At 38.0% G+C, this 12,003-nt stretch overlaps 1 pseudogene; it reads left to right on the top strand.

Moving 5' to 3' along the window:
- Positions 1 to 699: 699 nt before the first annotated feature.
- On the top strand, positions 700 to 11,312 carry LOC116746694 (annotated as a pseudogene).
- Positions 11,313 to 12,003: the final 691 nt, after the last annotated feature.

The raw sequence follows: 12,003 nt of genomic DNA, 5'->3' as shown, positions 1-12,003 counted from the left end.
AAAAGAAAAAAGGTTTGGGACAATTTTTTTCAGAGAAAACGTTTCTTAAAAATACATAGGCGTTCCCTCCCGTCCATATTGAAGATACTCAACTTTGTAAACTTTTTTCCTACTTTTTAACTGTGTTCTTTCTTATAGTGCACTGAAATTTCTGCTTAAACCTAAAAGGGACCCTAAACAATCTCAAGGCTCTCTTGTTTGAATCAAATACACCTGTACAATTACCGGCCACCCTCGTGGCCTACCCGGCACTTTGCTGTTGCAGTGAGGGGAGTTGCTGCCGGGCTTGAATGCAGAGGAGGAGCTTGGGGTAATTAACGCCCCCAGAAGGAAGTTAGTCAAAACAGGGAAAATTCTGCAAGCAATACCCTCTGCGGCCTCAAAGAAGAGCTCTAGATTAGAAAGAAAGGAGAGAGGCTGGGCCAAGGGAGTGGACCTGTCTGTCACTGTGCTCCTTTTCTTTTCCCCACCTAAGGTTCAAGGAGAGAATTTAGGAAATAAATTCACAAGGAGCTCTAACTGTGCTGCTCACCGGAGAATGTAATGAGGGAGAAAATTGAGTTCTCAAAGCTGGTAGGGAAAAGGAGACTTAGGGATCAAGCTGCCTTTGTTTGGAAAATGCCTTGATTAGACCACTTGGGTAAACGAGTCTCTGGGGTATGGGCCCGACCTGGTATCAGGAAGTCAGAGGGCGGGAGGATGGAGAGGAACAAGCGCAAGGAAAAGGATGACCTGCTGTGTCCTGTGACGCTCTCTGACCTCTACCCCCAAATCTATGTAAGTTATTAAGTTTACAAAATGCTTGGTATGGGGGGGGCCAGTGTACTGATAAATGGGAATAAGTGTTACATAAGGGGGCAGGATGAGATACAACAGAAAGCATGCATATTGAAAAAGGGATGGAAATTGAGGGGAACCTTATATAAACTATATAAATATAGTTAATATAAATTAGCACAATTTTTTAGAAGGAAGAAGATTTTAGAGCTTTGCCAAACTGTGAAATTGGGGGATTGGAGGCAGTCCTACTGACATTTAATGAACTGAGAAGACCCCGTATTATATCGGGATTAAGTCTAACTAGCAAGTATGTAATACTAGAAAAATTCCTAGAAAAAATTTCTAGGAAAATATTTTTTTAAACTCTGATGGCACTTACACATCAGTTTTCTGAAAAGAAGGCTATTGGTTCATTCATTGATTGAGTCCACGAGTATTTATCGAGCATCTACGATGTGTCAGTATTGTTCTAGGCGCTAGGGATATAGCTGAGGATGCAGACAACGGAACTGAAAGCAGTTTAAAAGTTATAAAGGCAGACATCCACAAATTGAGGGCATAGTCCTTCACAAGACTGTTCCTACTTCAGACACCAGATGCAAGTGTGGTCCCCAGGTCTCCTAGTCTCCTAGGGCTGCTCTAACAAAAACCATAGGCTGAATGGCTGAAAGAAAAAAAAAAATATCTTCTCACAGTTCTAGAGGCTGGAAAGTCAGAGATAAATGTGCCAGCTGATTTGGTTACTATTAAGAGCTCTCTTTCTGGTCACCTTCTCACTACGTGTACACATGATAGGGGGAGAGAGAGAAACAAAGAAAGAGCACACAGGAGATTGCAATGATTTTTGTAGCTCTGTGCCAGAAACCAGGGACAAAGGTCAAATATACTTTATTATATCACAGATACAATGTTAAAGTTAATCACCCCCTGGCCACAGAGCCCAGCCAGCAGGAGGTGAGCTGATCTAAACTGAGCCCATTGGCAGCTTTGCCCCTGGGGAGGCAGGTAGGTAAGAAGGACACAGTGAGGCCTTCAAGCCTTTCCTACAGAGGCTGTTTCACCTCTCTAGACACACACCCGAAGGGAGACCCCTTGACTCTCACTCTGCTCCCAGTCTTTGTTATTAGTATCTTATTGGGACCATGGAGAAGAGCCTATAAATTCAGCTGATTTCTCTGTTTCTGAGGCTGGTCCTCACTTGGCCTCCTTGAAGGTGTCTGTCTTTCCTTAGATTACAGGCAATTTGACTGTTCTGTAATCTCAGCTCTCTAACGGCTTCAAGAGGAGTTAGATTTTTATTGTTTATTTATCTGTGGTTGACCTTCCATTTGTAGTTCACAAAGCTTATTCACATTTTCTTCATTTGATTCTAACAATGACCCTGTAAGACTGGCAGAGTAGGGCTTACTAGTGCTGAGTTTTTCTCGTTAATCTAAAGGTTGTGCTCTTTCTGGCACAATATATACCTCTCAGAGACCCTACACGGGTTGTACAAGTTGCTGTCCCTCATACTAGGCTCCTTATGACCCAGTGTTCATTAGCAAAAGATAAAAGGAATCACTCAAAGGATGAACAGAAAGCCCAGAAAGCATGTACAAGATGTTTCTTTACCCTCCAAATGGTACCTTATTTTGCTCCATGTCCAATATTAGTAACCAGACACTTTTATGTGGATATGCTTTTCCCAATCCAAGTACTAAACCAGAGACCCTCAAACTTCAGAATACAGAAGTACCTGAGGAACTCTTAAAAGTGCAAATTCTAGAAGTCATCACCAGATTTTCTGATTCACTGGGAGAGGGAACTACATGAGTGTTAAGAATATATATTTGAGAAAGTGATGCTTGAGATGAACCCTGAAAGATAACTATGAGTGTTGACTACATAAAGGGAGTGTCATAAGAAAAAACATGCTGGTAGGAAAAATAGCATGTTCCAGGACAACATGAAAAGATGAAGAATGTAATGTTTAAAAAACAGACAAATGCTCATTTTGACTAGAAATCCATGAGCAGAGGCAAGAGAGTAGCACCAGAAAAGACCAACAAAGGAATTAGGGCGGTATTAAGCATAGCCTTTCGGACAAGATAACAGTGTGATCTTTAATTAAGAGCCAGAAATATCACTGAAATATTTAACATAATCATAGTTTTATTTTTTAAACCTCCCTCATCTATATCCCACAATTATAAGTATTACAAATACTTCACGTTGATTATTTAATAGTTTAAACAAAATTGTTAAATTCAAGTTACTGTAGGTGACAAAAAGAAGTAGGAAATCTGAATAGTTCTATTAAAGACTTGAATATATTGTTTAAAAATACTTCCTGTAAGGAAAGCTCCAGGCCCAAGTGGCTTTCCTGATGAATTCTTCCACATATATTAGAAAGTAATATCACAGAATATCACACAATAACAATGTCACAAACTCTTCCATTGAACAGAAAAAAATGAACAATTTTTAATCATCTTATGAGACCAGTATAACTAATTCAAGAATTTAAAAAAGATATCTTAATAAAGGCAAATTACTGACCACTCTATCTCATAAAAGCCTTTAATTATTACCAACAGAATCTAGCAGCATATATATATATATTTTTTTTTTGGCCACACTGCACAGCATGCAAAACTTCCCCAACCAGGGATCAAACCCATGCCCCATTCAGTGGAAGCACAGTCTTAACCACTGGACAACCAGGGAAGTCCTAGCAGTATTAAAAGGATAAGATACCATGACCAAGTGAGGTTTACTTAAAGTATGTAAAGGTCACTAAAGATTATAAAAACCAAGCAATGTATGTTAATCAAATGTACACAATAAGGAAAAAAACTGAGTATCTTGACTGATTCAGAAAACACATTTGACAAAATTTATCACCCATTCATGATAAAACTTTTAATAAACTTGCAATAGGAAAATATCCTTAATTTAATAAAACTATCCATAAAAATCTTCAGCGAGCAACATAATCAGTGGTGAACATAAAAAAGTTTTTCCTGAGGTCAGGAATGAGACAAGAATACCCACTACCACCACTTCTACTTAACATTATACTGAAGATCATAGTGCAATAAGGCAAAAAGATAAAACAACAGGTATTATTTTGGAAAGCAAGAAATGCATATGTAACTATTCACAGATGACAGAGTACTCGAGAAATTCAAAAGAATATACAGACACAATATTAGAACAAATGAATTTATCAAGGTTACAGGATATAAGTCAATATAAAAACTCAATTGTATTTCTATATGCCAGCCATAAAGAAAAGGAAACTATAAAAAGAAACCAGGAATGACAACACTAAAAAATCAAATATTTCTTGATTTCTCTGAGTTAACTATTAGTGTACAGAAATGCAACAAATTTCTGTATATTAAAATTGTACCCTGCAAATTTATTGAATTTATGTATTAGTTCTAATAGCCTAGGACTTCTAATACTAGTTAAACAATCTCATTTATAATCAAATCCAAAAATATAAAATAAACTACCTGGGAATAAATTTAACCAAGGAGGTGGAAACCTGTATTCTGAAAACTATAAGACACTGATGAAGAAAACTGAAGCTGATACCACTGAATGCAAAGATATCTGTGTTTATGGATTGGAGGAATTAATGTTAAAATGTCCATACAACCCAAAGCAATCAATAGATTTAATGCAATCCTTATCAAAATACCCATGACATTTTTCACAGAACTAGAATAAATAATCCCATACTACATGTGGAACCACAAAAGACCCCAAACAGCCAAAACATCTTCTTGAGAAAGAAGAACAAAGCTGGAGCTATCACGCTCCCTGATTTCAAACTATACTACAATGCTACAGTATGGTACTGGCACAAAAACAGACACATGGATTAATGAAACAGAATGGAAAGCCCAGAAATAAACCCATGCATATACGGTCAATTAATCTATGGCAAAAGAGGCAAGAATATATAATGGGGAAAGGACAGTCTCTTCAATAAGCAGTGTTGGGAGAACTGGACAGCTGCATGTAAAAGACTGAAACTAGAAAATATTCTCACACTATATACAAAAATAAACTAAAAATGGATTAAAGACATAAACGAAAGAACTGAAACCATAAAACCATAAAACTCCTAGAAGAAAACTTAGTCAGTATGCTCTTTGATGATGGTCTTAGAAATATTCTTTTTGGATCTGTCTCTTCAGGCAAGGGAAACAAAAGCAATAATAAACAAATGAGACCTAATCAAACTTAACACCTTTTGTACAGCAAAGGAAACTATCAACAAAATGAAAAGGCAACCTACTGATTGGGAGAAGTTATTTGCAAAGGATATGTCTGGTAAGGGGTTAATATCCAAAATATATAAAGAACTCATACAACTCTAAAAAAAAAAATGATTTAAAAATGGGCAGAGGAACTGAATAGGCATTTTTCCAAAGAAGACATGTGGATGGCCAACAGGCATAGGAAAAGAAACTCAACATCACTGATCACCAGGGAAATGCAAGTCAGGACCACAATGAGATATCATCTCACACCTGTCAGAAATCATCAGAAAAACCAAGAAATAACAACAGTTGTGGAGAAAAGGGAACCCTCATGAACTGTTGGTGGAAATGTAAATTGGTGCAGCCACTATGGAAAACACTATGGGGGTTTCTCAAAAAATTAAAAATAGAACTACTATATGATTTAAATTCCACTCCTAGGTATTTATCTGAAGAAAATTAAAACACTAATTTGAAAAGATATATGCATCCCAATATTCATAGCAGCAATATTTATAATAGCCAAGATATGGAAGCAACCTAACTGTCCATCAACAGATAAATGGATAAAAAAGATGTGGCATATATAAATATAGTAGAACATTAATCTCCCATAAAAAAAGAATAAAATTTTGCCATATGCAACAACATGGATGGGCCTGGAGGGTATTATGCTTAGTGAAATAAGTCAGGCAGAGAAAGACAAATACTGTATGTTTTCACTTATATGTGGAATCTAAAAAGTAAAACAAAGGAACAAATGTAATAAAACAGAAACAGACTCACAGATACAGAGAAAAAACTTATGGTTACTTGTGGTTACCAGAGGGGAGAGGGGCAAAATAGGTGAAGGGGATTAGGAGATACAAACTACTAGGTAATAAAATAAATAAGTTACAAGGATGTAATGTACAGTGTAGGAAATATAGTCAATATTTTAAAATAGCTTTCTATAAAGTATAATCTATAAAAATACCAAATTACTATGTTGTTTACCTGAAACTAATATAATATTGTAAGTCAACTATACTTCAGTTTACAAAATCAAATATTTAGGAATAAATCGAGCAAAGGATGTGCAAGACATCTTTAGTTAACATGGCAAAACACTGCTGAGAAAAATTAAAGTATAACTAAATACATGAAAGATTATATCATATTCTTGTAGTGAAAGATTTAATCCAAAACGACTTAATAGATTCAGTGCAATCCCCATAAAAATTCCAGTGTTTTCTCTAAAGAAATTGATTGACTGATTCTAAAATTTATATAGAATGCAAAGGTACAAAAATAGTCCTGCAATACTGAAGAAGGATTAACAGATGGAATATGAATAGTACCGAATATCAAGAATCAGATTTATTATAAAGCATGGTGATTAAGACAATGTAGTATTGGATCCAAGACAGATAAGCTGACTATAGAAATGACCCCCACATATAGGCTGATCTAATTTACGAAAAAGGTAACATTTCAATGCAGTGGCGGAAAGTCTGTCTTTTCAACAAATGGTGTTGAATAATTTGATATCCATATGTAAGACAAATTTATCTTGATCCCTTCCTCACACCAAACATAAAAATCAATTCTTAGATAGATCTAAGTGTAATAGGTAAAACAACAAAGCATTTAGAGGAAAAAGAAAAATGTGACTTTGGAGTAGGCCCATATTTCTTTCAAAAAACAGAAAATATTTACCATAAATTTTAAAAAATGGTACATTGGACTATATTAAAATTTAGAAATTTTGTTTCTAGAAAGTCACCATTAAGAGATTGAAAAGGCAATGCACAGAGTGGGAGCAGATATTTGCAATACATATGTCTGACAAAGAATGCGTACTCAAAGAACTCCTCCAAATCAATAAGGAAAGTCAGTCAACTCAATAGAAAAATGAGAAGTTCACAAAATAAGAAATTCAGGCATCCAATAACCATACGAAAATGTGCTCAACTTCATTAGTTTTCAGGGAAATGCAAATTTAAATCACAATGAGATTCAACTCCACATCCTCAAGAATTTTAAAAAAGGTTTAAAAAACAGACTGACCATATACAGTGCTGACAAACACTTGAAGCAACTGTAGCTCTCATTTATATACTGTTTGTTAGTGTAAATTGGTACAAAAGTTTGGTAAGTTATTTGGAAGTATATAGTAAACCTGAACACATGCATTATCTAGTTCACTTTTAGGTACTTATGCAATAGCAAGGCATACACATGTTCATGAAAAGTTATCAACAGAAATGTTGATGGCAGCTCAATTGTGTGATAGACCTAAATTGGAAACTAACCAAATGCCCACCACATAAATGGGTATTTATAGGTTAATATGTGTATATTAGTATATTCACACAACAATAGACTATACAACAACTACACACAACAACATGGACTAAATTTACAACCATAATTCTCAGTGAAAAAAGGAAAAATTCCCAGTGAACAAAGAATGCTTCTCCAAGAATCCATTTATATAAAGCACAAACAGACAAAACTATATATGCTGGTGGATGTCACAAAAGTATTTGCTCTTGGCAGCGGCTGGCTGGTGACTGGAAGAGAGAACAGGGCAAGCTCCCGTGGGCCAGCAATGTTCTCTTTCTTGACTTGGTAATGACTCTGTGGGTGTTTTTGGTTTATGAAAATTTATGAAATAGCACACATAATATGTGAACTTTTGTGCATGTATGGTATACTTTAATAAAAAGTTAAAAAAATAAAGCTCACCGTAGCTGTACACGAAGAGTTCACTTGAGAGAAGCGAAAGTAGAATTGGGAAGACCAGTTAGGAGGCCATAGTCCTGGCAAGAGGTGATGGTAGTCCTGTTGGAAGAAGAAATTATAGGCACCGACTACGTACAAAACCTTAACTTACTCCAATGCTAAAATGTATTATCCCTACGATTATACTAATACCCCTGACTTGATTATCAAAAAATAATATAATTTGAATTAACGTTACAACCCGTAGCCTGCTAATTAGCCTCACAAGCCTTCTTCTTAACCAGTTTAATGATAGTAGCCTTAATTTCTCATTAATATTCTTTTCCGACTCCCTAATCTGCACCACTACTGATCTTGATAATATGACTCTTACCTCTGATATTAGTAGTCAATCTCACCTGCTCAAAGAATCGCTGACCTGAAAAAAACTATACGTCACTATGCTAATCATATTGCGAATATTTTTAACCATAACATTTACCGCCACAGAACTAATTCTATTTTACATTATTCGAGGACACACTACTTCCTACACCCATCATCATTACTCGATGAGGCAACCAAACAGAAAGCCTCAGTGCAGGGCTCTATTTTCTGTTCTATACACTAAACGGATCACTTCCGCTGTTAGTGGTATTAGCATATATGCAAAACACCACAGGTTCTCTGAATTTCCTAGTAGTCCAATATTGAATCCAAGCAGTACCCAACTCCTGATCCAACGTCTTTATATGACTAGCCTGCATAATAGCCTTTATGGTAAAAATACCCCTCTATGGCCTCCACCTTTGACTACCCAAAGCACACGTAGAAGCCCCCATCGCAGGCTCTATAGTCCTTGCAGCCGTGGTACTAAAACTCGGGGGCTACAGCGTGCTACAAATTACAGCAATACTCAACCCCCTGACCGAATTCATAGCATACGCTTTCCTTATGCTCTCTTTATGAGGGATAAGCATAACCAGTTCAATCTCTCTGCGCCTAACAGCCCTAAAATCACTTATTGCATATTCTTCCGTCAGCCACATAGCAGTTGATAGCGCAGCTATTCTCATCCAGACTCCTTGAAGTTACATAGGAGCCACCGCTTTAATAATAGCCCACGGCCTCACGTCATCTATATTATTCTGCCTAGCAAACTCAAACTGTGAGCGAGTCCACAGCCGAACTACAATCTTAGCCCGAGGCCTACAAACCCTCCTCCCACTAATAGTCACTCGAGGACTACTGGCGAGCCTGACAAACTTAGCCCCACCCCCAACTATTAATCTAATCGGAGAACTGTTAGTAGTTATATCAACCTTCTCATGATCAAATTTTACCATTATCTTAATAGGAACTAACATTGTAATTACAGCCCTATATTCCATATGTATACTAATTATGACACAACATGGTAAATACACACCCCATATTAATAACATTACACTCTTTTTTACATGAGAAAATGCCCTTAGAGCCCCCCCCATTCTACCCTTCCTACTCTTGTCACTAAATCCCAAAATCATCCTAGGCCCCCTGTATTGTAAATACAGTTTAAAAAACACAATAGATTGTGAATCTAGTAACAGAAGACTGAGACTTCTTATTTACTGAGAAAGTATTGCAAAAACTGCTAATTCAGGTCCTCATGCCTAACAGTATGGCTTTTTCAGGCTTTTAAAGGATAGTAGCTATCCATTGGTCTTAGGAGCCAAAAAATTGGTGCAACTCCAAGTAAAAATAATAAACCTATTTTCCTTTTTTGCTCTGGTCACACTACTTATACCAATCATCCCAATTATAATAACTGACACGGATTTCTACAAAAGTGACAAATATCCATCATTTGTAAAAAAAAAAAAATACGGTCTCATATGCTTTTATTACCAGCCTAGTTCCAACAATAATATTCCTCCACACAGGCCAAGAAATAGTTATTTCAAACTGACATTGAATCACTGTCCAAACCCTTAAATTAACACTTAGCTTCAAAATAGATTACTTCTCAATAATATTCACACCAGTAGCATTATCTGTTACGTGGTCCATTATGGAGTTCTCAATATGGTACCTACACTTAGACCCTTACATTAACCGGTTCTTCAAGCACCTACTCTACTTCCTCATTACCATGCTAATCCTTGTTACTGTCAATAACCTCTTCCAACTATTTATTGGATGGGAGGGGGTTGGAATTATATCCTTCCTGCTTATTGTGTGGTGATTGGGCGAGCAGACGCAAACACAGCTGCCCTCCAAGCAATCCTATATAACCTCACTGGGGATATCGGGTTCATTATATCAATAGCATGATTCCTGTTTAACTCAAACACAGGAGACCTGCAACAAATTTTTATACTCGACCTAAATCCCTCAAACCTCCCCCTTATAGGACTTGTACTAGCTGCAGCCGGAAAATCAGCCCAATTTGGACTCCACTCTTGACTCCCCTCAGCAATAGAGGGCCTCACCCCTGTATCAGCCCTGCTCCACTCAAGCACAATAGTTGTGGCAGGAGTCTTCCTACTTATTCGATTTTACCCTTTAAGAGAAAACAACAAACTTACTCCAGCAATATCGCTGTGCTTAGGAGCCCTCACCACCCTATTCACAGCTATATGTACTCTCACCCAAAATGACATTAAAAAAATTATCGCTTTCTCCACTTCAAGCCAATTAGGCTGAATAATAGTAATAATTGGAATCAACCAACCCTATGTAGCATTCTTACACATCTGCACACGTTTTTTTTTTAAGGCCATGCTATTCTTATGCTCCGGATCCATTAGTCACAGCCCGAACGATGAACCACATATTCGACACACAGGAGGCCTTTTCAAGGCTTTACCCTTCACAACAGCCCTTATTATCGGGTGTCTGGCGTAGACAGGAATGCCTTTCCTCGCCGGCTTCTATTCTAAAGACTTGATCATTGGAGCTGCTAACACGTCTTATACCAACGCTTTAGCCCTGTTAATGAGTCTAACTGCCGCCTCCCTCACAGCTGCCTATAGTACCCACATTCTCTTCGCTCTATTAGGACAACCTGGCTTCTCCCCCAGCCTCTATCAGTGAAAACAACCCCCTCTTAATTAACTCCATCAAATGCCTACTAATTGGAAGTGCCTGCTGGATTCATTATCTCCAACAACATCCCCCCAGCCACAGTCCTGGTAATAACCATACCCTTACATCTAGAACTAACTGCTAACTGCCCTTGCAGTGACCATCCTAGGTTTCGCATTGGCACTCAACGTTAACCTTAACACACAGAACTTAAAACTTATCCACCCCTCAAACACCCTTAAATTCTCTAGTCTCTTAGGATATTTCCCCACCATCATGCATCGTCTACCTCCTTACCTAAACCTATCAATAAGCTAAAAACCAGCATCCTCTCTTTTGGGCTTAATCTGACCAGAAAACATTTTACCAAAAACCATATCCCTTACTCAACTAAAGTTCTCCATGCCAATCTCAAGCCCAACAGGCCTTATCAAACTATACTTCCTATCATTCCTTATCACTCTCACCCTTGGCGTGCTTCTATTTCATTATCATGAGTAATCTCCATAATAACCACGACACCAACGAGCAGCGACCAGCCAGTAACAATCACCAGCCAGGTACCGTAACTATACAACGCCGCCATCCCCATAGCCTCCTCACTAAAAAAGCTAGTCACCAGCATCATAAATAACTCAGTCTCCCAACCCACTGAAGTTAAACACAACTTCCACCTCCTCATGCTTTAAAATATATAATACCATCAAAAACTCCATTGTCAACCCTGAAAGAAACGCCCCCAAGACAGTCTTATTAGAAACCCAAACCTCAGTGGACAGAGCCATGATAAAGCCAAACACAACTAATATCCTCCCCCCCACACACAAATGAATCAAAAACACTATCAGACCTAAAAATGAACCACCAAAGTTCAACACGATCCCACATCCAACACCACCACTCACAATCAACCCAGAGCCCCCCATAAATAGGTGAAGGTTTTGAAGAAAACCCTGCAAAACTGATCACAAAAATAACACTTAAAATAAATACACGGGGCTTCCCTGGTGGCGCAGTGGTTGAGAGTCCACCTGCCGATGCAGGGGACATGGGTTCATGCGCCGGTCTGGGAAGATCCCTCATGCCGTGGAGCGGCTGGGCCCGTGAGCCATGGCCGCTGAGGCTGCGCGTCCGGAGCCTGTGCTCCTCAACGGGAGAGGCCACAGCAGTGAGGGGCCCACGTACTGCAAAA

The sequence above is a fragment of the Phocoena sinus genome, chromosome 21, assembly GCF_008692025.1.
Source record: "Phocoena sinus isolate mPhoSin1 chromosome 21, mPhoSin1.pri, whole genome shotgun sequence".
Classification (NCBI taxonomy): domain Eukaryota; kingdom Metazoa; phylum Chordata; class Mammalia; order Artiodactyla; family Phocoenidae; genus Phocoena; species Phocoena sinus.
Note: the sequence above shows the minus strand (reverse complement) of the source record. Positions and strands in the feature narration are given on the sequence as shown.